This window comes from Ciconia boyciana, chromosome 7 (assembly GCF_034638445.1).
Source record: "Ciconia boyciana chromosome 7, ASM3463844v1, whole genome shotgun sequence".
In the NCBI taxonomy this organism is placed as follows: Eukaryota; Metazoa; Chordata; class Aves; order Ciconiiformes; family Ciconiidae; genus Ciconia; species Ciconia boyciana.
In genome coordinates this window covers 14,078,334-14,104,705 of record NC_132940.1, presented here as the reverse complement: position 1 = coordinate 14,104,705, position 26,372 = coordinate 14,078,334, and the positions used below count along the sequence as shown (strand labels likewise).

The window sequence follows — 26,372 nt, the reverse complement described above, 5'->3', positions numbered from 1 at the left end:
CTTAATTTTCTCTTACAGAGAACTGTTTTAGCTTAGGATTTTCTAGCAATTTGGAAAGTTGTTAATTGTTCTTAATGGAAAGGTTATTGAATTTCATAAGCATTTAACAGAAAACTTGAGTCTTTTGTGTTTCTTGGCTACATGAAGCTCTTCCAGATGCATTATAACTGTGGTATATCAGGAAAAAAGAGGTTACAAGGATAGTAAGAGATGCACAGTAGTTCCTCTCCCTCTGTAGGAGTACAGAGGTAAATAATGTATTAGAGCAGGCTGCGTGCGTTAAATAGTAACTCTTGGTGCTCACATACACCTTAGCAGAGAACCAGGCAGCGGCAAAAATGAGAAATTTGAAAGCGCGACTGGTTAATTTTTAATCATAATCTAGAGGGCTGGAGTACCCACCCCACACGGTGCCTGTTCCTGAGGCACTGCTTGAAGTGGGAAAGTCAGGAGAGACTCTGGAAATTGTTCAGGAGCCGCGAACAAAACAGCCCCACTTTTCGGGCACAAAACTGGCTGTGGAGGCAGGCGCGGGGACTTCTAGAGGCGGGAACCTGGGACGCGGCACTTCCAGTCAGCAGAATACTGCCCCTGAGCCGTGCTCCCCATTCCCCTTCCTAACCGCAGCAAACCTGCAAGTCACCAGGCGCTGGCCGGCTGCTACCGCTGCCGGCGGCGGCGCGGCTCGGCGCCAGAGCAGCCCGCCGGAGGGGGCGGCAGGCGGGACGGCCGCGGCGCTGCTCGGCACGGCGGGAGCACCCGCGGCCGCCGGGTGCCGCTTCGGGCCGCGCCGCCCTCTTCCTCCTCCCGCCTCAGCCGCCGGCCTGGCCGGGCACGCGGGGCTCCGTCGCCGTCCCGCAGGGCGCCCCGCCAAACACCTGCCCCAGCGCGCGGGGGCGCGTCCCGTCCCCCAGCCCCCTCGCAGGGCCGGCCCTCCCCTCGGGGCGCGCCGGAGCGCGGCGCCGCTCGGCCCCCACCCCCGCCCGGGGGCAGCGAGCCGCCCCCGGCAGTTGGCCGCGGCCGCGGGCAAGCCGCGCCGGCCGCCTCCGCCCTCTGCCAGCAGGCGGAGCTGCAGGGAGCGGGTCCCCGCCGCAGCGGCTGGAGGGGGAGGGGAAGGAAGCGGAAGGAGCCGCCGCCGCGCTGAGGGGAGCAGGCGCTGTGCGGAGCCGCCGCCGCTGCCTGGTGCGGGCAGCACGGAGGGAGCGAGCCGCGCACGGGGCTGCGCGGGCCGGCCGCGCCCGCCGCGCCGAGGAGCGGGCGCCAGGTGAGGGCTCGGGCCCGGGCGCGGGCCCGGCCCCGGGGGAAGGGGGACCCGGATGGTGCCGAGTTCGGAACCCGCGAGGGGAGGGGGAAGGAGGAGGAGGAGGAGGAGGGAATGAGAGGGGGGAAGCCCCCACGTGACCAGCGCGTGCGGGGAGGAGGTGGCGGCTCGCGCGCCCTGTTCGAATCAGCTGGCCCGCAGCGGCGCCTCGTGCGCGTGCGCGGCGGCCCCGCCTCCCTCTCCCCCCCCGCCCCCCCTTCGCGCGTTACGTGTGCGTGTATGTGTTCATGCGCGCGCCCGGCCTGACACGGCGGGGCCGGGGACACGTGCGCGGCGCCGCAGCCGCCATGTTGGGTCTGAGCTGAGTGGGGGCGGTGCGCGTGCGCGCGCGGGGCCGGGCCGGGTCGCGGGGCGGGGGGGTGGCGTGCGGGGGGGAAGGAAATCTCGCGAGGTCGCGCAGTCCCTGCGGGAGCGGGCCGGCTGCGGGATGGCGGCTCAGCGCTGGGCGTGCTGGGTAATGGTAACGGGGGCCCGGGGGGCGGGGACCCTGGGACCAGCCTCCTCCCCGCCATCGTGCCCCGGGCCACACGGGGAGCGGGGCGGGGTTGGGCGCCCCGGGGAAGCGCGACTGGCTCCGCTCCGCTCCCTCCTCCCCCCCGCCCCGGCCCTGCCCCGCCTCACCTCAGATCACCTCACGCCTGCCCCTCGCAGTGCCCGGCCCGCGCCGCGGTAGCCCCCCCCTCGCCTCTGGCTCTCCAGAGGAGCTCAGGCTGCAGCGTCGTGGCCCGTGCCGTGTCCCATTGCTTGCTCCGCGCTTCTGCCCCCCTGCCGCCGCACCGCCTCTGCCCTTGCGTCCGGGGCCCTCCAGCCGCGGGTGCCGGGCTTGCGGGCAGTGCTGCTGGCGCCGTCCCGACGTGGGCGGCGTGCCCTGCAGAGCCCATTGGTGTGCCCCTTGATCGTCCCCCGCTGTCCTGCCATATCACCTGGACAGGGTGCCCAACTTCACGGCGCCAAGTGGCCGTGCCTCTGACTGCTCCAGTGCTGCTCGCACAGATTCCAGTCTGTGTTAACATCCAGAGGTCCTTTGGCCCTTCCTTGAGCAACGTGCAGTCTTGGGCCATGCCCTTGCCCCCACAAGCACTTCATGCTGTTTTTGCTGTCTCGGCTTGCTTTTCACACCTGTCCCATGCTGTTGCTTCTGTACTCATTCAGGTTTCTGCTGTTGAACCCAAACTGCTCCTGCCCTGTAGGAATGCTGATGTTTAAGGATGCAGGGGTCCAAAAAGAGAGATATTTAACATCACAAATCTGATCTCTTTTGAGGCTATGATACATGTCCCATTATATACCAAACTTGTAAAATACATTTCTGTTTTCTCTTGTATTTGGAAAAATAATTCCAGTAGTATCCAAGCATCCCAGCTCAGCAATATCCCCTTTGTCTCCTAGTCCTGATCTCTCTTAAGGGAGAGCATATGGTTCTGCTTCTTCCTTATGGTGTCTTGTATTCCGTCCCCGATTATCCAGGAATGCTGGCAGTTTTTGTAGTCTTGGAGTATAACTCTGCATTTTACTAATCTGGTTTTAGGCTGCCACAGAACTGATACTATATTTTAATAAAATAATATGTTGTTTAGGCTTTGAAGTTCCAAGCTTTATTTTGGAAATATGTTTGCAGTTATTATTAAACAAATTGTAGTAGCTCTTCAGTGCTTGTACAAATACTTGCATGTTTTCCATTGATACTGTCATTATTACTGTACTAATAACATAGTGATCATTTACTGAAGCTTTTAACGTGAAGCTCTAAGTGTAATCTGTATTTCATATTAAATACTAACTTATGCAACCTTTTGAGAATATGCTTTTTGGGTGTATTTCTAACCTATGGTTAGATATTATGCTTCCCCCTCCCTCCTAGCTGCTGCAAAGACTGGTGATCAAGTAGGGGCTGATAGGTTTGGGCTTAGCAAAATTTTATTCTTTTCATAAGCAAGTATAATTTTTCAGAAAATAAGTTGACAACTTACTGTTGCGGTTTGTTTTCAAGTATCTTTTAGTCTTACTGTGCTGTCTTTCAGATTAATAATACTAGTTTTTGCTTAATCGGAAGTGGAAAAAAGTTTATTTAAGGAAAAAAAAGATGGTGTGTGTTAAACAGTAGGGGAGAAAAATGCAGTTCTTTTAAAGTAAAGAGTATGTGGTAAAATGTTCAAAAAAATAGCTATCAGCTGAAATTTTCACCCAATTGAAGTCACTCATGTAACTCACATTGCCTTAGGAGGGTTTAGCAGTTAGCAATTTACTTTAACATGTGATTTCTAGCAAGTCATTCAGAATGTGAACAACTTTGATTGCAGGCTTTCTCCAGCACTGTCATGCTTATTTCATAAAAACATTCTATGTCTTGAATTTACAGCAAGGCTTTTTGTGAAGGACTCTTACACAGTACAACCGTGTGTGTCAGTAAGGAGCAGCAGTTATGACCTTAAATTGAAATACTGTTGATAATTTATCTGTGTAGTTATTTAGTCCAGTATGGGTAGTTGTTGCAATTCTCAGTTGTACCACTCTTAAATGAAACGATTTTTCCTTTGCATTGCATACTCCAAGTGTATAATTACTAAGAGATAGGCTGTATTAAATAGCTTAGTTACTAAGCTGTTTAGTCATGAAGTTCGATCATATGTTTTGTCTCATAATTTTTAACATTTCTGGAAAAAGAGAAATAGCAAATAGGATTTTTTAGCTCAGTATTATTACAGATTTAATGTGCAAAAATAACTAGATCTGTATTTCACAAAATTTGGGACTGTATCCCAGTATGGGCTTCTGTTCTACAGCTGAACAGCACGTGACTGCTCTGATATTTATCAGTGTTTCTAACATGCTTGTGTAGTGAGATTCCAGTCTGCTGTCCATAGTCTCATATAGAATGAAGGCTTTACTCTCCCAATATTTCCAAGAGACTTAAAGATTTTTTTGTTTCTAATTCTTCCAGATCATTCTAGGTACTTTGATTAGGTTGACTTCTGGTCAGTAAGAGTTGTCTGGCTGATACAAGGTGGAAAGACTTTTACTCTGCTCTTTTACCACCTTGTTGGATAAGGGAAATAAGAAATGTTTTCTTAATGTTTCTAAAAGTACTGGGGAAGTTGGAACAGAAGTCTTTGCAGTCTGCCATACTTCCATTTGTGGGGTTTTTCTAGAACTCATTTCAGAGTTCTAGAAATGCAGTACTGTAAGACCTATTGTTCCCTTTCTTTAGGGTTGGTTTAAACGCACTTAAATTATTCCAGACAGATATTTGTAGAACTTGTCCTTAAAAACCTTGAACAAGAAAAACTCTGCCACCTCTGTAGGCGGGAGTGAAGTTGCAGAAAGTGAGAAACTTTCTCACTTCTGTAGTGAGGAAGGTGGGTTTTTTTTAGTTTCCAAATTAAGTGTTCTTTACTGGAAATCAAGCTGCTGATTATAAGAACTTGCTTCTGGTAAACTTTACACTCTAACACTTAAGGTTATATTGTTCTAGTTTTAAGAACATTGTAAATATGGTTTCTGCTTCAAAAACTGCCTTGGTTGTAGAAGAACCATCATGAGAGTTTATTTTAGTTTTGTGAAAACCTTCTTTCTGTTTGAGTAGCTTGTAAAACACACTTAAATGCAGAGCTGAACATAAAATAATGTGTTCTCTTTCTTATTGGACACTGTTTTTCAAACAAAAAGACTTTAAAAAGATTCTCTGATTAAGTGTACCTTTGTAATCAAAATACTTGGCTTAGGATTTGTAGCGTAGTAGGTTGATAATTTGTACAGTTTGTGTTCAAAATTTGTGTATTAGTTAACAGTTTGCTGTTAACTACTTTCCCTTATAGAGACAATGTCATACAAGAGTTTTTTATATGTTCAAACGAGAAGCTTAGTAGCTTAACTTACAATAACTGTTCTTTAAAGTTACTTTAATGTTTTGATGCTTATGATGAATTCAGTTAAACATAAAAATACAGAAAGGTAACTAGTCCAGTCTTCTGCCCTTTGGAAGTGTACCGAGATCATTCCCTCTGATGACGAAGTTCCTCTTTGTGTGCTTGTTTCAGCAGCTCATCACCCCATGGTTAAAGTTTTACCTGATACTCAATTTAAGTATTTTTGCTTTGCATTAAGTTGATTGCTTTGTGTCCTGTTGTTTCAGAAAACAGTTGATTATCCTTGTAGTGATGCTTTATCTATTAGATGGCCATTAGCTGCTCTCCATTTTTTCTGGTCTATTGAGCTTCATCGTAGGACATAGGAATATCAATGTTGGGAAGACAGACAATTCGATTGTCCAAGATTTTAAAGATGTTTTTACTGGTTCAGATTTAAATACAGTGTTTAAACACAAATGCTTGTTTTGATTAGTGGGTGCACATGTGCCAGACAAACTAGTGGTAAGAAGGGTAAAAGCTTACCTTTTAGAGAATACATCAGTAGTAGAGCAGTGGGATTTTGTCAGTCTCTTCAGCTTTGTCATGAGATATACCTGATTTGTGTCCCTAAAATGCAGTGATTTGAACTTTGTTTAAAACACTTGTTTTAGTTAGAAAATTTACAAGTCAAAAAGGAAGTGAGTGTTCTTGAGAGTTTGCCTGTTGGTACATAAATGGTAACATCCTGCATTTTGTTGTTGTTTTTATTTTATTGGTGTGTGTGTGTGTATGTATGTATATGTACATAAGATCTGAATTTTTCAGAGCTAGTGGGGTTTTTTTGTGAATTGAAGTGTCTCTGTAGTATCTCTAGTGTAGGAAAGGAAAACAGATATAGCCCAAATTCAGAATTGGAGGAGCTATGCAACTGGGTTACTGTGCCACATACAAATACATTAAAGGGGGAGGAGAGTTGGTAGAACCTCCCCAGTATATTTGTGTTTGAAAGATACTCTGCCTGTACAGTAGTGTTGAAGTTGGGAATTTTATCTCCACAACTAAAGAATCTAGAAACACCAAAACCAGATACTGTCAGAGAAGATTTGCCATGCTGGTTAGTTACTTATTAATTAAATGCTTTAAGGACATTTCAAATTGAAGGCATGCATTGAGTGGAATTATGCTGGTGTATTTTCTGAATTTAATCCTGTTTAGTCTTTCAATTTGTGACCTGGATGATAAGAACAAAGCACATTTACTCGCTGCCTGGACAGTACAAATCTGGGAGGGAATACAAGCATTAGAGTGTGGAATGGTCTTGACAAATTGGATGAACGGCCTGAACTATATGGGATGCAGTTCAGTAAAGAGGAACACAAAATAATACATTTGGGTAGCAACAATAAATTTAAATACGAGAAACAACTGGCTGGGCGACAGTTCTGCAAATAAGCAGCTGTATCACAAAATGAACACAAAGAAGTCATGACAGTTCTATAAAAAAACCAAGAGTCATACTGGGATATATGAAGGGGATTGTTGTTGCAAGTAAGATATGAAATTCTTCTGCAGTACTCAGCATAAGGCCTCAGATGATGTACTGTCTCCATTTTTGTTACTTTACTTCAAACAGATTTGGACCAATTGAAGAGTATTTAGAGAATACTTGCAATAATGGCCTTTAAGGAAGGACTGAAAGAATTGCACTTGTTTAGTCTTTAGCAGAGTTGGGGAGACATAATAATAGGCTTCAAATATGGTAAAGATTGCTGCAGAGAAGAATGTAATAAACCGTTCTCTCTAGGTAGGATAAGAAATAATAGTCCCAAAGAACACAAAAGGACATTTTGATGTTCGGAAAAACTTTCCAGCTCTGTGGATAGATAATCACAGGGTTAAATATCTGAGGGAGGTAATAGGATATCTCTTGCTGAAAGTGCTCTAGGAAAGGTTAAATAACCTCCTTTTAGAGGTGATTTAGGTATAGTTGGTCTGTCCTTGGCACAGGAGGTAGGATGACTTGTCAGCATTAGATCTCTCCACATTTTTATGATTTTTGTAATTTTACTGGCCATTATTTAAAAAAACAAAACTTCATGGTGGAGCAAAAAAAGTTAGTGATGTGACAGTTTGTAAGATGTAGTTGTAAAAAAAAAAAAAAATCAAATATATTCATTAAAGGTTTTTTAATAAAGCATTTATTAAAGCCTTCTGTAATGTAATATTGAAAATAACTTTAATAGAGTCTTCATTGTAGATTTAATATCTTTGACTTACCTTTATGTGTTTTTCATGATCCAGTAGAAATAAACTGAGCTGGAGTCAAAGTCTTTCAGAAGACTTCATTGAAGAGAAGCAAAGTTCAAAAGATTAAGTCTAGGGAGCCAGGGAATCAGGTGCATTCCAGGCTCTGAAACAGAGCAAATCACACAACTTCACCTTCTTTCTGTAAAATAGAGATAACAGTTATTATCTGAGAGACGTATTTCGTGGGATAATCATCACTTATAAAGTATCTTCAGGTTCCTGAAGAGTTTGTTATGTAAATATGAAGTTATTTAAAATTTGTTTATGTTCCATGAATTAGAAATAGATTTCAGTCTTTCATGCCTGTTGCTGTGTAATATTCACAATATGGAAAAGCTTGAATAGAAATGTATCTTTCCTACTGCATGTACTAGTTCTAAACAAAATTTATCCTTTGAGATTTTTTTAGGTGATTTAAAAATATTTCATTAAATTGGAAGAACTAACCTTGACACAAATTAGTTGTTAAAGCTTTTTAGGGTTGAAAGTACTGGACAATTTGATAAAGTGGTGTTTTGAACCAAATTCAGATTAATGAATTATTCTGCACTTTTTCTTTCAAAAATCAACTGCCTGCATTCCATGTGACCTTGTTGAAGCTTTTCTGTTTTTTGAAATTTGACAACGCTGCCTTGGGCTTAATGACAAATGAAGGATAGGCTCTGTGTCACATATGTATGTGCTCTGTAATTAGGAAAGGGGTTAAAGTGAAACAAATTCTATCACATTCTCAATGTTTAAAAAGAGTGTAGAGGATTTAGATAAAATAATGCTTTCGATCTATTACTGCCTAATTATAATTAGGCTTTTAGGGCATTTTTCCCTCTCACCAATGATATGGATTAAACTTTATATATACTTTAACTTCACAGAGTATCATCATTCTGTCTGTTGTAATTGATGGGAAATTGGGCACTAAACCATTGAGATACAAAGCATTGGTGACTGACATGGCACTGGTTTTAGATCCTGATGCAATGTTTGCTTACATATAGTTGCAAATGCAGCAGGACATGGTGGAAGTTAATTCTAATGGTTTCGTATCCTTTATTTCAGTCAAATAAATGTGATGTCAAAGTAATGAGAATCCTATTTCTAAAAATCAATAAAGGAAGAATGCAAACACTGTTCACTATATTAGAATGATGTCAGAAAAGGAATTTGTTCTTTTCCGCAAATATTTTAAGTCTTCTAGGGATTTTCCTTATATGTATCACTGCAGTACAGAGGCTTTTTTGTAGAGTATTATAAAGGGGTCACAGTATCTCATGCAGTAAGGGCACAAAGGCCTAAGTCTTAGGCAGAGACAGATGCACCTATTCCCTAAGCTCCACCTGAAGAGCTGTAACTGAGAAGAAATTGCCAGACAGAACTGTCTGAAAAAGGCTGTTTTAACCTGGAGTTTGGAGAAGTGTTTCTTGCAGAGTGGACTGGGGGAGTATATAGGCAGTGACTGACTAAAAGACTTGGAGTGGGAATCTATTAACATTACAACAGATGCTGGGGTTTGTTTTCTTGTTTTTTTCTGTTTCCAAGTGTGTAAAATTTATTTGGCGACTTTAAAAATTGTATTTTATTAATAATTCTAAAGTTAGAATATATTGGTACTTGTTTTCTCTTCCACACACTACCTTTTCATTTACTTGCGCTTTCTCTGTACATGTCTCTGGAAGTCAGAGTATAACTAGCAGTGAGTTTTACTGGTTAGGTATTACATGATTATATTGCTTTTGTCAGTACCTACTCTGTCTAAATTGTCACTTGAAAAGATTTGACAATGTTTCTGTGCTTTGCTATGCTGCCAGCACTGGTCTTTGGGTATTTCCTCAAAAGCTAGGCTTCAGGAAAAAGGAAGCTAACCAGATGTTCTCAGTTCTTTTCAATCCTCAGTCTGCAAGTTTTCTGTATTTTCTTTTTTTATTTATTTTGCCCTGGAAAAACAGGCAAAATAGAAAGCCACTACAGCTTATGAATTTTTTTTTAAAACTAGTTTTCTATTTTTAGCAGAGTCATGGTGTTTATTGTGTCAATTTTCTGGAAATTCTGCTATATCCAGTGCATTGCAAATAATGCAGAAAGGCTGAAAAAATCGTTATTCACAGTGTCATTATTGAGGCTGCAGTAATGCAATTACTTTTCATATATGCTTGCCTAGTTTTCAATCCATCTGTGAGGAAGTGGTTTCTAACAGAACAAAGTGTAGTTATCTCACTTCTCTTCAGTGAGGTCAGCTGAGAATTTCTCTGGATCATATAATTGGGAATCCACTGATCCTTTATTAAGAGGATTCCTAAGATACTTCAAATGGAAAAGGTTCTTCACATAGCTGTCATCTCACAGCCAGTGCTGAGAAGGGCAATGAGAAACATTTAGTCTTTATATGATGTCCTAGTGCAAATAAAGCTTCCCCCACTCCTCACCCCCCCGCCCCGAAGTTAAGTCTGTCTTTTTCAGATTTCTTTTCATACTTTACAGGTCATTTCAAGACTTTTTAGATGCTAAGTCTTATCTCAGTGTGGTTCTTGACATGTAGTTTGAGGGTCTTAGTTGTTGTTGAGCCAAAGAGAATTTTGCAAATCTTCAGTAATCCTCTATATTTTATTCTTGTGAATAGATTGCTTTATGGAGCACAGTTTGCTGTCAGGACCATTCAAATTATCCAAGTGTGTAAGTGTAGAGGAACAGATTTCTTTATGTTAAGATCTAGATGGTCTTTTGTGGTGGTGGTGTTTTATGACTACCCTTCAGAAACACCCCACACCAACATTATAGGTAATTAATTTCTTGTTAATATTTGTGAATTTCAGTTATGTCATTCATGATCTGAAAATATCCCTGGTTAATTATGGCCCAGAAGTGGTTTTATTGAAACTTCCTGTATTGCATGAAGGGTTATTTTTTTTCTCCTATCGAAATTCTGAATGTAGAGAGGGGATCTTTTGCAGGGATATGGAGGTAAAGGCAGGCGGGTTAATGTCATTTTATCCGGCATGACTCATGTCTCATTGATTTTCCACTTGAGAGATAACTCTGGTGATCAGACCTTTGTGTCCTGCTTTTAGGGTATAGCTCATAATTGAATTTAGTTGCAGTTAGATCAGCTGTCTTTTTAAAAATCTTGTTAGATTGTTGTATGTCTGTATTTACTTGGCCCAAGAAATTCTCCCAAAGAAGAGATCCCAAAGGGTCAGGAGATTCTCCATGAGAAACAGGAGAGATCTGGAGAGGTTGTGTAATACTCTTGGTACCATTTTCAGGTTTGATTCATGTGTCACTATAGCTTTGTTATATGACTTGTACCGAATAATCATGTGGACATTTCTTCTCATCCTATCCGTTCTGTCAGTAGGCCTGATTTGCAGAAGTGGCATGAGCTAGAATTTAAGTTCTGTTTGCTTATCTTCCTTTAAATGTGTGCTTTACTACGAGTGGGCTATAGTTTCAGCTTCCCTAGTTGGTTAGCTCTTGCTACTGCTTTGAAACAAAAGTTTGTTTTTCTTATACTTAGAAATTAACTTCTGTTGAAGTCTGGACAACTGTTTCTTTTTGACCTTTGCTGACTATATTTTCCATAATGAGAAGATGTCAGAAAGAGCCCAAGGGTTTGAATCAGTAACAAATCAGAATATAGAAGGTCTATTTCTTTTTTTTCCTCTGATGCCTTTTTTGTGCCTCAGGTTCTGTCAGCGAAGACTTGCATCAACTGGATTTCAGTTAAATTTTCAGTAGAATTTTAACAGTTTTATATTCGAGTGAACAGTAAAACAGGATGAAAATAAAGTAAAACAGATGATGCTGTGACCCCTGCTTTGCAGAAGCAGACATGAAGAACGTTTCCCCCAAGGAGTTCACAATTTCAGTATAATATAGGTTATAGCTGGGCAATACAGCTGGATGGAAACAGTAAGATGGTTGAATTATTTCCTGTGCATCAGTTAGAAAACATTTTTATCCTCATCATGGAAGATTAGAGTTCCAAGTTAAAAGAAGAAACCGTGCTTCTTACGCTTACAAAGCATAAGGGAGAGCTTGAGAGTAAGGCTTCACATTACAGCTAACCTGATCCAATGGCTAGCTGTCACCAAAATACATAGTTGTGATCCCTGCTTTCCACTGGCACCTGTGCTCATTTGACCATTACAGTAAGCCTGTTTAGGGAGCTAAACCAGCAGAAAAATAATGGCTCTTTTGTAGGGGTTTGTATTTTCTAAATCAGCTCATTGTGAGATCAGATTGAATACTAAAGCAAATGCATGGGAAAAATCAGGATGATGCGCCTGGGAGTTACAGGGGAGTGGGATTGCTCCTTTTTGTAGATTGAATCTCTTAACAGCAAAATGAAACCTCACCTGGGAAGTCTAGTTGTGAAATTAAAGAGAGAATGATGGAAGGCTCACCAGAGTGTGAATCAATCCTTTTGGTAAGGAGTGAGATGATAGATGGGTGTGGCTTTGTTTGCTGTGTTTGAAAGATATAGGGAGAGTAGTGCCTTGGACAAAGCAATAAACGAAGGAAGTGCTTTTTGGAGAAGTATCTAAATGGATATGAGTGGAGCAAGGGTAGAGAAAAGACCATTGCAGTAGTTAGGATGCAAAATGATGAGATCCTCGTGAGAGTTACCCACTTGGGGTAACAGTGGAAACCTTTCTAAATCAAGCCAACTGCTGAAAGAGGGTTCAATCACTAAAGAAGGTGTTTGCCATTGGATCTCTGTAACCTTCATTGTCAATGAATATGTAACCTTCAACATAAGCTCCTGGACTGGCACAACATACTTTTAATTATGATTCTGCTAACTCGCACATGGATTTACAGTTTTATTTCCTTAGTGGCTGTTTAAATACACGGACATTGTAGAGTTGCTCTTCCTCACCACTAAGAGTGAATAAAAAAATGTTTTTAATGTTTCCCTCAATTGAGCAAGGATAATCCAAACTGTATGCATGCAGAACTCCAGAAAGGAAGTAGTGCTCACCTTAGCTGGCCCATAATTTAAGAGGAGGATTTTCAGTCAAAATAAGCAGGTGTTTTAAATGTTAGAAGATGCTCAGAGTTGTTAATTTCAATCAAATAGAGTAGTGATATTTTAATAAAATAATTTCAGTGATTGCAGGAAAAAAAACCCTACTCTGATAATAGTCTAGAGATGATACAAATCTGATGACTCTTGATTTCACCACTGCCTTGAGTCAGTTGTAGAAGGATCTCACAAAACTGAGCGAATGGGTGATAAAATAGAAGCAGAAATTCATTTTCAGAAATGTGAAGTAATGTATGAGAATAAAACAACTTTATGCAAAAAACCCCAACCTGACTTTAAATCAGCTATTACTGCTCAGGAAGGTGTTCTAATAGACATTTCTGTAAAAACATCAACTTGGTTTTCACTAGCTGTCAAAAAAAGTAAATAGTGTTGAATATTATTAGAAAGGGGTCATAACATAAAACATTACTATTCTGTGGTAAAAATCCATGACATACATAGGCCATGCTTTGAATATGATTATCCCGCACTGATCTGTCTGCTAGACTTAGTACAGAAAAAGGCAACAAGAATAATCAAAGGTTTGGGATAGCTTCTCCATGCAGAACACCAAGGAGATAAGCCAAATAAGATATCCATTAATTCTGGGAGTTTACAGCAAAGGTATATCCTCAGGTCTGCCATGCCATACATGGTCACTGTATTTCAGTACTTCCTTTGTTTCTAGATACAGTGAAACTAATTTTTAAAGGTATGGGGTTTTTACGTTTTTTGGTTTTTGTTTTTTCTTTCTCCTGTTATCAAGACAGGAATGTGTTTAATTGCTTATTGCCCTAGGAGAGATAATATATTATTGAGTTATGAGGGCTTTGTATATTCAAGATATAGGGAAGGCTGCTTAGGAGCTATATTCTTACTGTATTTATTTTTCTTCTTTTATGGCTACAACATTATGCTGTGGCTAATGCAGTTGTTCGTAGCTGAATAATTTAATATTTTTATACAGAAATGTTAGATGTTCTCTAAGAGAACTGACTATCAGTTATTTTTTGATAATATTTTTAAAAAGGTTAAGCAGTTTTATGGATGGCATATAAATTACATTTGTCAAGTTAATCCTTACTTAATACTTGATGTCAGCTCTTCAGAGGTACCAAGTAAGGAATAAGCATAGCACTTGGTTTGACGTAGCACTGTTAAATTCCTTAGAATAGTTTGAAAAAACTGTGCTTTAGAAAGGGTCAGTAAGGCTTTTCTAGGACATCACTGGCAAACTGTAAGTGATTTATTATTAAAAAAAGCTATGTAGAGTCTTCTGCTTGATATCTTTACTCTGTAAATGCAAATGTGCATATGACTGTCAAAGTGAATGAATGTGATTTCTCACTTTGTAACGACTTTTATTGATTATTTTCAAATTCATACCATAAAGATTCCAAACTGTATCTATGGCAAACTCAGAAAGCTGCTGGTCAAATTGGTTTTGGTCTTGTAAGAAATAAGTATTTGGAGTAATCAGATCTCTATAACTGAATGTTTCAGAGGGATAAAAATCAGAAAAAAATCCATTTTACATTATATTTGTGTATGTCAATATGTAAGTCCATAGGAAATAATGTAGCCATTTAGTCTAAGCTTTATCTAATTTCTTCAAATTAGACGTTTTTAAATGTGTTGTCACTCGATACAGTGTGTGGGCAATCTGGTGTGCATTTCAGAGGCAAAGCCCATGCCTGTGGAGAGTGAGAACTTAACTGCAAGTGTAGCTTTTGTACTGCTGTGACGGCTTAGCCATTTAGGAAACTGACTGAACGCTGGCAATCTGCTCATGTTTGCTTAGGATAGGTATGGAAACTATATAATTCACACTCTCTGACCCAGCTTCTGGCAGCTCCTTCCTGTTGCCTGAATCTGTGATAAAATACGCTGAAGGTAGACGGTAGCTCTCTTTTCCTTTTGTTCTTGAGCTTTGAGAAATGCTCTAGTGGCTGAACCTGGAACTTGAATAGCCTTTTTATGTTTCTTCAGTCCTTTTACCTGCTGTTACAGGGTAATTGCGAGGAATGGTAGGATGAGCATCTCCTTTTTATTTTTGGAAATAGTTATTGTTAAGAATTTTTGAGACCATAGCCAGACATATTTTTAGATAAAAGGTTAAATGATCTAATTGTTATTTTAATAAAATGTGGTCATAGTTCACACTGTATTATTGAACTAATAACTGATGGAGTATAAAATCAGTGAAATATTACTCTAGTCATGAGTCCTATCATCTTGAGACAAAGGGTGAAAGTCAGAGCTGTCAGAAATTATTTCAGTTTCAGAAAATTAAAATGAGAAAAGGCAAGATGCTATTTAAAACCTTTAAGTCTCATATGTTCTATACTTTGTTTTTCATACTTTGTTTCTGCGGTAGCTTTCCATCATTGATAGTACCATGGACCTCTTTTTTGTTTTTTTTCTTTATTCCTGGAAAAGTGTATATAGGCAAAGTCATAAAAAGTGAAGTAGAAGGGGGAGCTCTGAGTAAAACACAAAAATTTTATTCTGCCAATAAAAAAAATACAATTGAAAGCAGTAAGGAAAAGGAGTTTAAACTGAGGTTGCTGTGAGAGTTGCATTGCATATCTAACCTTGCAGCCTTTCCTTTTTGCCAGGTTATGGGTCTTGATAGCCATTTGTAAAAATGAAAAATTAGAATTCTCGTTTACAAACATATTGGTAGGATGGCTTGAATGCTAAAAATTTATGGGAGCTCAAGGGAGGACAGGGAAAATTCATGGAAGAGAAATCCATTGAAGTTTAGTAAATAGATAGAAATCACACATGACTTAAGAAGACCTGAGCTAAAAATAGTTGGAAGCTGGAAAGGTATTGTACACAGCAGGTCTTCCCTAACCATCTGCTCATGGCTGCTGTTGGAGACAAAGGACTGACTGGGTAGACCTTTGGTCTGACTGAATGTGAGGAGAGAGGTTTGAAATTAATAAAGTTTAACATAAATGATTTGCTTTTAAAGTTAATGAAGAAGAAGTTTTGAAAATGGATAGTACAAAGGGTTATGTACAAAGAGTGCATATGTGCATAGGTGACAGGTATGTTCATGTGCTTAGGTGGTAGTAGGTAAGTCTCTTTTGCTCTGTAAATGTAGTGCAACATCTCAGTATCTGGAGCATGGAACATATTTAGAAAGTGCTTGATAAAGTATTCAGCAAGTGGGAAGGGATAATAGAATCGGAATGAATTTTTCACTTTGTAGGCAGTCTTTCATTTTATGCTTGAACAGTGAGCATAGTTTTGAAAGTAAATTGTCTCATGTAGGTGCAGGAAATCATAAACTGAGTATTGCAGAACAAAACAACCCTGAAGAACAATAATAATCAAAGCAGAATACCTGGGTATTCCTTATATCACAAAGTTGAGTAAAGGAAGCAGAAAGAAAAGCATACAGAGGCTAAACTGTAATTGTATTTCAGCGATGTGTTGACAGGTTAATGGAGGGTTTAGTGTAACGGTGTAGAATCTCCGAAATGCTTAGAAATGCATTTTAGATCTATAAAATATGTATATTCAACAAGTTAATAAGAAACCTGGAGAAAAAACAGCTGATGCGTAGTTGTACTGTATGAAAAGTTTTATTCTTCTGGCTGAATCTTTCAAGATAATTAATTTGTGACTTCAAAAAAAAAAGTGCGAATCAGACTGGTCTGAGTTTTTACTGTGCCAAGGGCTGTAGAAACTGCAAAACTGATGAGCAAGCCTTCATCTAGGTTAAAAATTTAAGTAGAGCAAACCTGAAGATTATTTATCAGTGGTCACAAGAAAATCAAAGACCTGTAGTTAAGGTCAGAAAAAAACCCTCTCCTCTTCTGGGTTTTTTATAGGGTGATAATGGCATTTTATGCCAAAGTGTTCAAACGAAAAAAAAAAAGTTCATATTGAGAAAGTAAGCAGTAACTAAAAGGCTGAGATTTTAAATGTAAACGCAGGCCAAACAGAACTTTCTTTGTATTTCCAGTTAGTACTGTAAGCATAGGCAAGGCAGAACACAGAAAACCCAGGAAATTAAATGCAGCGTATTGTTTATCAGTGAGTGTACTGGCCTACAAAGACTTTCTGAGCAGAGCAAGAGAAGAAGGCAAAGTAGCAATCAAGCAAAACAAAATTACACTTGATGCAATCATAGTCCGATTTGAAATATATATATAAGAATAAAAAAGGAAAATAGACTACTATTGTACTGTTAAATCAAGGAAATTCTGGCCAGCTATCCTATCTGGAAGTAGTTGGATGTAGACAAAAGCAGCTAGACAAAGTAATGTAGTAGTTCATCTGGGACCACTCTTAAAATAAAGTTTGTTTTTTTTAAATCAAGGCCTCTATTGCCAGTAGATATGCTGTAATTAAAAGGAAAAGGTATGCGATAATGTTCATATTGAAAGGGGTTTTTTTTTCTGTGCCCAGAGACAAGACAGCAGTCAAAGTGGCTTGTCACTGTTACTTTAAGAGCCTTTAAAAAGTGCAGTTGCTAATGCACTTAAAACACCTTCAGTTCTTGCCAGTTGAAACTTCAGGAATCCAAGTAGACTGAAATATGCATAATGGTCTTTTATTCAGAACACTTAAATACAGACTGAACAAAGAATGAGAACATCGAACTATAGAGGGGTATGAAACCTCTCTGCTTAACAAGCTCAGTGTCAGTTGCAAAGCAGAATTTGGAAAGAATCTAAGAATAAATTGTAAGACGTTGTTTGTAAGTGCTGATATCTGCTGTTCTGTCAGGATGCCCAAGCACTGCAAGAAAATTTCTGTCTGCCTTCAAGTACTCCTGGGGAAACAGGCTCATTCTCTGTGTAGATGATGCTGAAATCCAGCTCACAGAACAGGAACGTACTCAAAACTGCTTTGAAAGACTATCTGTGAAGGCAAAGCTATCATGTATGGCTAGATGTAGCTAGCAGTTGTGCTGTGTAGTAGACCAAACAGCAAAAAGAGACAATGAAAATAAACAATATCCTGTATGGAAGGCTGGAACAAGAAGTAGGGATGGGTCTTTTTGGCACAATTCACTGTTTTGAGAACTGCAGCAATGTTGAGGTTCTAGCATAGAGGTGCATCAGTGAAACATTTCAGCAGCTGTAGTATCTCAGACTGTTTATGCAGAAAATAGATGTTTCTCTGCTTGCTGTGGGCCAGAGACTGACTCTGTATAACAGTGTCAGTTGCGCTATACAGTTTTATTAATGTATCAAAGTCGGTCTTAACACAGCCACATGAGCATTTAAAAGAGCTAGGGCTCTTAAAAATAACTGCCGATCAACAAGCAACATAAGGCAAGTCATTTACAGCTGGACTTGATGATCTTAAGGGTCTTTTCCAACCGAAGTGATTCTATGATTCTATGGTAGCAGGCTACTACCGTATTTAAATTAAAGGTTAAAGCGTAGTTTGCCTTACAAGTTAGTCCATTACTTTCTAGAGCCCTTAGCATGTGAGAACACATCTGTTTGGTTATATGGTGAGTGGTGCTACAATTGTACCTGCAGTATCAGCTCTTGTGGCAAGGGATGCCTCTAATTCTGGGAGCATGAAGATGCATCTGGTCAGAAGACACAGCAGGGCCACAGTATAGCTGTGACAGACTTTTTATTTTGTTCATAGATGCCAGGATAGTTCTGGATGCCCGCCCCCCCCCCCCAGTCTGTCCAGAATGTGTTTTAAGCTTTTAGAGCTACAATTTAGATTAACCCTTTAGCTTAGGCAAGAAGGTGTCCCTCTATCTGTTTTCCGTTATCACTGAGTAACATTTGAGCCTCTTGGCCAGCTTAGCAACCCCCCTAAATTTAGCTGGGAGTGAAGATCTCAGAAGTGTAAAGAGTTTGCAGCTTTCATGAAAGTTAGAGTCCCCTTTTTAAGGAGGACTGCAGTTTGAGCCCAGCAGTTACCTGCTATACATGGTTTGCTAGCCATTTAGTCAGTGCATGTACAGATTGGAATTGGCCACACCATCCCTGAGTTTTGGAGATGGCCAGAGGGAGGAACATGAAGTTTTTTGAAATGCTGGAGGTGAGGTGGGATGTCTGGCAACTGGGCTGCATTTAGGACTACAAAGAGCCAGCCCATAGGATAGCAGTTTTGCTGGTCTGCTTATAGAATAACATGCTTATCTCCTAGATTGAGTCAAAAGTATTATGAGATGGAAAATAGGGGGTTAAAACATTTTTCATGAATGGAGATAACTGGAAAAACATCCTTCCTTCTTGCCTTTTTTTTTTTTTCTTTTCCTTGGGGGACAGAGGGGATATTTTAAATTTTGATGAAAAATTGAGAACAAAAACATTTTAATTCTGATGCAACACTCAAAATATTTTACAGGAAACTGCATGCCTCATGCTCGCGTTTTTCAAACTCTCTGGTTTGGTACTTGCCTCAGTACCCATGCAACAGCATCTCTAAGCGCAACCCATGCAGAATACCTGGTTGTGTGTACGTAGTACTACTGTCTTGTACGTCAGTGTTTGTTGTTATGATAGCCTTCTGAGGCTTATGTAGCTGATGCTGTAATTTTGCATATAAAGAAGTATATTCATTGGTGTATTTCAAATGCATGCCCTTGACTGAAAATAATCTGGGATAAAAATATATTCTGTACAGTATTTCATACCATATTGTACATTACAGTGTACTTCATAGGGTGGCAAGTTTGCAATCTCTGTTCCGAAAGTAAATCAGACAGAGTAGATATTTCTGGTGTAGCATTCTACAAAAATGAACAGACTGGTTTTAAGAAAGTAAAGGAGCACTGCTTTTCTTCATCAGCTTCCTTTTCATCTGTAAGCTCTTAGCAGGGTTATTAAGTACTTGATGACCCCTTACAATTCCAGCCTACCTGTAGGAAAAAAGAAATGACTTTTTATGCTTGATATTTTCTGCGTATTGCAATAATAACTTCATTAGGAAATAAATCATATTTTTCCGCTTTATTGGTATAAAACTGTGTTCTAGCTGTGGTTAAGAGATTAAGTACTTTTGGAGTCTGTTATGCTAGAATAACATTTTGATAAATGGCTACTGTAATCAAGTTGGTGTAATTAATTTTATAATGAGCTTTTCAAGAACCTGTGTAATTTAATGTATCTCAAAGATGTTAGTCACATGTTTTGGTAATCCTGCACAGGAGATGTTCTTTGGATAACAGCAAAGCTATTTAGGAGCTGAATGGTTTCAGATGAAAAGCATATTATAATTTAGAGTGGGACTTTCCCCTAGGGTGTTACAGTGGAGTGGGTAGGTGGAGTGAGAAGGATATAGAATGATGGCCAATAAGTGAGATTAAGCGTGATTTTTTTGAAGTGGGACATGGAAGTTATTTGCGTAGTCTGTTTTGAGTTTTCTTGGTAAGTTAATTGTATCAGACGACAGTTAGTTTATTGACCGATTAGTAAGTTTGGTAAGGGCGTTTAGTTAAGGCTACTGTCTTTATTCATGCTAAATGCAATTTATATTAAATGATGTCACAGTAATTGATCCTTTTTTGCATTTTTCTGCAAAGGTGAAGCAGTATTAGGTGGTGTGTTGAAGTGTGGAATGTAGTTTATTGTTCCTAGGACTTTGGTACACCTTACAAAGTTCACATCTTCACCTTTGGTTATGGCCACGTGATCCCACTCTTGTGCTGCAGCACATTGTCCTTTAATATGATCCACAGGAAAAATCGGTCCATCTGGACCCATCTGAAAAGAAAAAAAGAAAAGGTGGTATTTTCATCTCAGACCTATCTGTAGATCATTTCGTAGTATAGTTCCACAAATATTTGTATTGACAGAGTTGTCACAAGTATTTGTGACAGGTAATTGGGATGGGTGCTGTGGTGTTATGTATAGATTAGTTGTGACTAAGTAAGATCCCAGATTCAGTCAGGCCTGCCTGTCTGCTTCTTCCAGTTATTCCCAGTTCCAGTTTCCATCTTTCACAGTTGTGATCTTTCTGTCTTCTAGCAGTTCTTCAGGATTTCCAGTCTGTCTCTTTCTCCAGTCAGTATCCACTCTGCTAATAATGTAGCTGCTCTCCTTACCTATCTGTTCACGTTTAGCATTCCCCTTAGCCTGCCTTCATCACAGCTCCGCCAGGATTTTTGCTCTCGGGCAAATGCTTCTCTATGCCAAATTCCAATTTCTTACTCCAAAACATGGAGGTAGAAAAACTTCTTGAAGAAAAAGTCAGATGTGTCTTAAGCAGTAAGAGGGTTTAAAAAAAATTCCATATTTGTGCACAGAAATGAGTAATTATTTTGACTGAGAATTGAGGGGAGAGGCAGCAGGGTGGGAATATCAGTCTGAGGCAGATGCTTCAATTTATGATTTCAGCGCAAACTCTCATTTGGCCAAGATATAAAAAACTGAAAGCAGTTTAGGGTTTGTCTGTAAGGAGAAGAAATTTGATAGAATGGTTACTTTTCTAGAGTTCTGCTGTACAGTTACACTTGTATAATTCATATTTAGTTTTATATGAAGTAACTTTGCAACCTTATCTTGGAATGTTTGGCTGGAAAAGGGGTGATGCCTCTATCGTACCCATCCTCCCAATAAATTTCCTCATGTAGGTAGCCCAGAAGAGTGAGAAATACCAGCGCAGTCAGCTGCTTTGATAACCACTGCGGCTGGAAGGGATACAAAGGAACAGATGTTCATTGCTAGTCATTGTCATGTAACTTGCTGGTTTGACCTTTATTTTGTGGTTTTAGAGAAAGAGAAGTCAATGTAAGACAATGATGGAGTGGAGGAGGTTAAGCTTTTGTTTGTTTTCACACATCCTATTATTTAAGTACCAGATTCAGCTTACTCTTCCATTACTTTTTTTTTCCCCAGAAAGAACTAGAAACAATTTTTTCCATAAGAAGATTCTTTCTAAAGACTTTTTTTTTCTCCCTCCTCTTCTGTAAGAATAGGTTTGTCTGGCCTGGTGAATCCATCTATTTTAAGGAAGAAAATGAGCATATTGAACTATCCGTTCCGGTTCTTCGCCAGTTTTAGTTTTTTTGGTAAAGCATGTCCCTGCTAGTTTGGAGTGGTACAACTTTTAAAAATTGTTGAAAATTTTTTCCTACTATTCTAAATTTTTCTTTTTTCTTTATTTATTTCATCTTGCTATTCTTATATATAAGATAAAGTAAGGATAGGTAGTCTCATTCAGACAAATACCAAATTACATATGGTATTTTGACCATATGTAATATAATCTTACTGTGTCAGAGGTGGCTGAAATCTCAGAGTAATTCCAGACCATGGAGCCTCGTAACATTTATTTATTTTTACTTTTCCTGCATTTAAACTTTAATTATAGCTTTAAGCTGCTTATTGTTATATATTATTTCAACTAAGATCTTTGTAATGTCTTTTGGTGGGAGTTATTTCTATAATTTGAAAGTATTGCTTATTTTGATGTAATGTAAAATCAGAAAAATATAGTGCCTTCACCAGAAAACTAATTTCTTGCTAGTGTAGTTATGCTAAGCTCAGTATGTGTGGGAAGAGATGCTGGTGTACTCTAGATGTGATAGACTGGTGAATATAATTTGTTAAATGGAATTCATCCCTAATTTAGTAATACCACTTTGCTAGGAAGTTATATGCTTTATATGTGTAGATAAACCAAAGTCCTGATAATCTGATGTCTGTGCAGGTTCTCTTCTGTTCAAAGATGCTAATTTTTTGTCTTGGGCAAATACTTCTGTAAGGGGTTAGATAAATAGCTTCTACAGCCCTCATTTTATACAATAAACTTTCCATTTTAAAAACTGTACTGTTTTAAATAACATACTACTGCTCTGCAGAGAATTTAAGAATTGCTGTTTTATACCACAGAGATAAACTGGTTTTATTTATAAGTTTAAGTCATCTATTATTATTCTTTTCTTTTGACATACACACTTAAGCAGTACTATGCATGCTTAGAATGTATAAAGTCTAATTGGTTTTTTCTGTGTCACTGAAATAATTTGGTCTGGAGTGTATAGCTGATAAGAAAGATAATGGTGTAATGATCAGGATGTCTTTAGGCAATCAGAACACAAAAGCTTACTCAAGATACCTTTGTAATTCTCTGTGGAAAATGCAAAACCAGAAGATGTAATTTTGCGCCCCCCACGCCATAGCGTGAAGCATGTACAGGGTTCTGCTAACAATTAAACATTGTGTGCATGCATGCTTGGTGTATGGATGCAGTAATTGGTAAAAAATTTATTACATGCTCATAATAGAAGGTAATGACAAACAGGAGAGTCATGATAGATACTATGCTTTTTCTTTGTTAACCACTTTAATGTAGAAAACTGAGTTACAGATACAGGGTCAGGTCAAACTCAGGTTTTGTCAACTCTGATTCTTGGGAGAAGTGGAATTTAGAAAGAGGCTTGAGAAAAGCCAATTTTGGCCATCGGTTTCGTATCTGCACTGAGATAGACCAGTAGCAATTTAGTTCCTAGTGGACTGCTGTTTCCTAAAATGTAAATAGTGGCCAGTGGGTCAGAGTGGTTTCTGAGAGATTCTGAAAGAAACAGACAATGTTTATAGGTTCAGAAATATGGCAGACTGCTATATTCTTACGTGAAAGTCACAGCTATTTTAATAGAGTTACATTAAGTGCATTGTAATAGCAGTCTAGAAAAGCGTTAGGTCAATGGAAGCAGGATTTCAAAATTAAAGAAGTAGTTTGGGATGAGATACAGAATAATTGAGTGTACGCCGTCTCAAACTAGCTAAATTATGCACAGTCTTATACTCTCAAATCACACCATATTATTGTCATTGATACAGATTTGTTTCGATTTTTCTTTCCCAGAAAATGTTCTGCTTTTTGGTATTAGAAAGATGTGCTTAAAAGTGATGTTTCTTCTGGAGTGTTACAATTTGAAAAAGATAATGTAAAATCTGACACAGATTTTTAAAATAATAAAATACAATGTTTTAAAAAAGGAATATATGTTAAGGACTCCCAAGTTCTGATGACAGAAACAAACATGATCAAAGAGTCTTATGACTGAAATAAAACATTCTGCAATATTCCTTTCAGCCAGAGGCAGGCAAGGTCCTGCAGATCTAGAGCAGAAAGAAAATGAAACAGGAGGGGGCAATTATATATGTGTCACATTTGCTCTTGTAAATGGTAACTACACCAATAACAGATACTGTTTCTGAAGTAATGTTGGGATTTACTGCAGTATGGGACTAGAGAGTGCTACTGCTATCAGGTATCCACAGCTTCAATATCTGAACACTGGAAAAAGTTTTAATCTTTATCACCATGCGGTATTATTGAGCATGAATGGAAACTGATTAGATGAGGCTCAGAAGAACAGGACGAGAACAGATTATTGCTCTTCATATAAGATGATGATTCATTATACTCTAGATGAGATGAACAAAGTGTTCTCTTTTCTAGGGCTGAATTGTTGTGGAAGGCTGTAGAGGCTGTAGCTATTGTCCATTTTCATAAAATAGTGACATCAAATAACTGTTGGAGGCTTTTTCCTGTTGCAAGAGTCTCTTCCCCCCTCCACCCCAAAACACATGATTTTGTTTGTTTGTTTAATGTTGTATGTAATGTTAATATATCCATCATAAGTACCATATATGTAAAAAGCACCACCACACAATTATAGTAGAGGCTTTCATTGCTTTGCTGCTTTCAGGTCCTGTATGCTGATACACCCAGTATGTTCATATATTAACCTCTTTTCTTTGCTATTTCTTTTCTGGCTTAGGGCCACATTGAACATACTTTTAATTATGTACATGTTTCTTAATTCTTGGGGTTCCTTTAAACAATCGACTTGTTTCCCAGATACCCAGTACTGGCTTAATCCAGTGAAGAATTTGTTATTCTGCATATTTAGGAAGGAGTTTCCTCGTTCTGCTGTCTTTAACTGTTGGTTTCCATCTCTGTGTAATTTTGTGTCCTCTGTTGCTAGAGGTTTTTACACACACAGTTCAACATTCACTAGGTTTGCTAAATAGGCTTCTGGTTAAGTTAAATAAAAATGCTAGCATGATTATATGACTATGGTGTGTATCAGTAGAGTCCACCTAAAGCTATGTAACACTTTAGGGCTTCTCAGATGCTAAAATGCATACCCTGAAACTCCATCCTATACTGTCATCAAATTCTTGATTGTAAGATGTATCGACAATTTCTGTAAGCAGTCGAACTTAAGTCTCACTCTGAAGAAGTTCCATACTGATTCATGTATGACCATTCCTTATAAGGTTTCAGCGTCAACACTCAGTCGCTGACTTCTTACACAGGTCCTTCCCGACAAGAGACAAATTCAGAGCCCCTTACTTCAAAGTTTTGTCTCTGCATTACATTCTACTTTCTCCTGTAAATTCCTCATTTTTAGTGGACTTTGCAAACCAGACCATGTTGTTTCTGAGCTGATTCTTTCTCTTTTAGACTTTGAGTCTTTATTGCAATATTATCTTCCTTAAATGTTGATGTGGTTCCCTGAAGAATGGCTTAGACCTAAAAGCATCTTTAGTTTCCCTTGCACTCCTTATTCCAACTCATTACTGTCTTCTAAAATGAGTGGTGTCCAAAACATTGAATTACTCTTCCATTGAATTTCTCTGCCGTGGAAGATGATGTTGTTCTGGGTGAAAAAAGTAATTCTAATTGGTTATGAAATGTAAAGAAATAATAGTTTCTTTTCAAGATAATTTTTCCAAGGAAACTTCTGGGATAAGTTATTTAATTGTTCACTTAGTAAGCTCTTGTGAATGTTGTTTTCTAGTTTTTAAGCAGTAATTAAGGTGCAGTCATTTCCATATATCCTGATTAAAGTTTTCTAATTTTTTTAAAATTCTTTTTCCCCCCCAGAAACTTGCCCAGAAATTTTTTAAACAAAAAATCCCATCTAGGTAAAATTTTTTTCCCCCCACCTTAGTTTCTCCTCTTGTGATACTTACATGTTCTTTTTGCTGTTTCTAAAATGCTCTTGCTCTCCCCAAAGGTGACTAGGCACAGCAGGGGTTGTGTCTTTCCTGCTGTGAGTAAAATAGGTTTGTTTTAGGGAAAAGAAAATTAAGGGAGATAAAGTGTAAAAATCTGAGGAAAGACTGACATTACTATTTCAGCCATTCCTGAAACAACTTATGTCAATGTTCTTTACTTATGGACTGGTAAAGTAATTAAAAATGTTGAGATTAGACCTCCTTCTGATTGACTCACTGTTATATTTTGTTTCAGGCTTTTTTCTGTATTTTGTATTTTACCAAAGTGACTGAGCTATGGGATTTTTGTTGGGGTATGTTGTTTGGTTTTTGCAAAAAAACCTGTCAAAATCTCTCTTTACTTTTGGTATCTACATATGTGTCTTTCCTGTCAGTTAAAGGGATCTACAGTAAAGGCAACAATATAGGTTTAAGTAGCTGAGAGTGTACCAGAATATTAAAAACAGAAGAAACTTGATGGCGCGGGGGGAGGGGGAGACACAGGCTGAAGCCACTTGATGTTGGAGCTCTTTATGGAGTTCATCTCTCACTATTTCTGGTTCCATTCCTGGTACGGCTAAGTAGCAGCTCTTCCTTTTTGCTCATTCCTTTCAGTCATTTCTCTCTTGCATTTTCAAGTGTTTTTCCTTGCCTTCTTGTTTGTCCATTCTTTATTTGTCTTTTATTATGACAGTTCTCTGCTGTTTGTTAAATTAAGAAATTCCACTGAATAATTGAAGTCTAATTTGATTTAGTTACCCATATAATAGAATTTATGATACTTCGTGTAACATCATTGTAGAAATATCTTTCATTATTGAATTTCACTGTAACTAGACATAATTAATCTCTTCTCCTCTTACTTGGCTCAGTTTATATTTTGAATTGTCAACTTAATGGGGAATTTGTTTTCTGCTCTTACC

The 26,372-nt window shown here is 39.0% G+C and overlaps 1 protein-coding gene across 4 annotated transcripts in view; it reads left to right on the top strand.

Annotated features, from left to right (window-relative positions):
• Positions 1-1,125: 1,125 nt before the first annotated feature.
• ZZZ3 (zinc finger ZZ-type containing 3) overlaps positions 1,126-26,372 on the top strand; it is a 64,451-nt gene continuing 39,204 nt past the window's right edge. For 3 of the 4 annotated variants that reach the window (XM_072867012.1, XM_072867014.1, XM_072867015.1), the window contains exon 1: positions 1,126-1,264. The gene's annotated coding sequence lies outside the window, so the exon portion shown is untranslated. Of the gene's footprint in view, positions 1,265-1,720; positions 1,776-26,372 lie in introns of those variants that run through there. The other variant, XM_072867013.1, reaches the window with a different exon arrangement.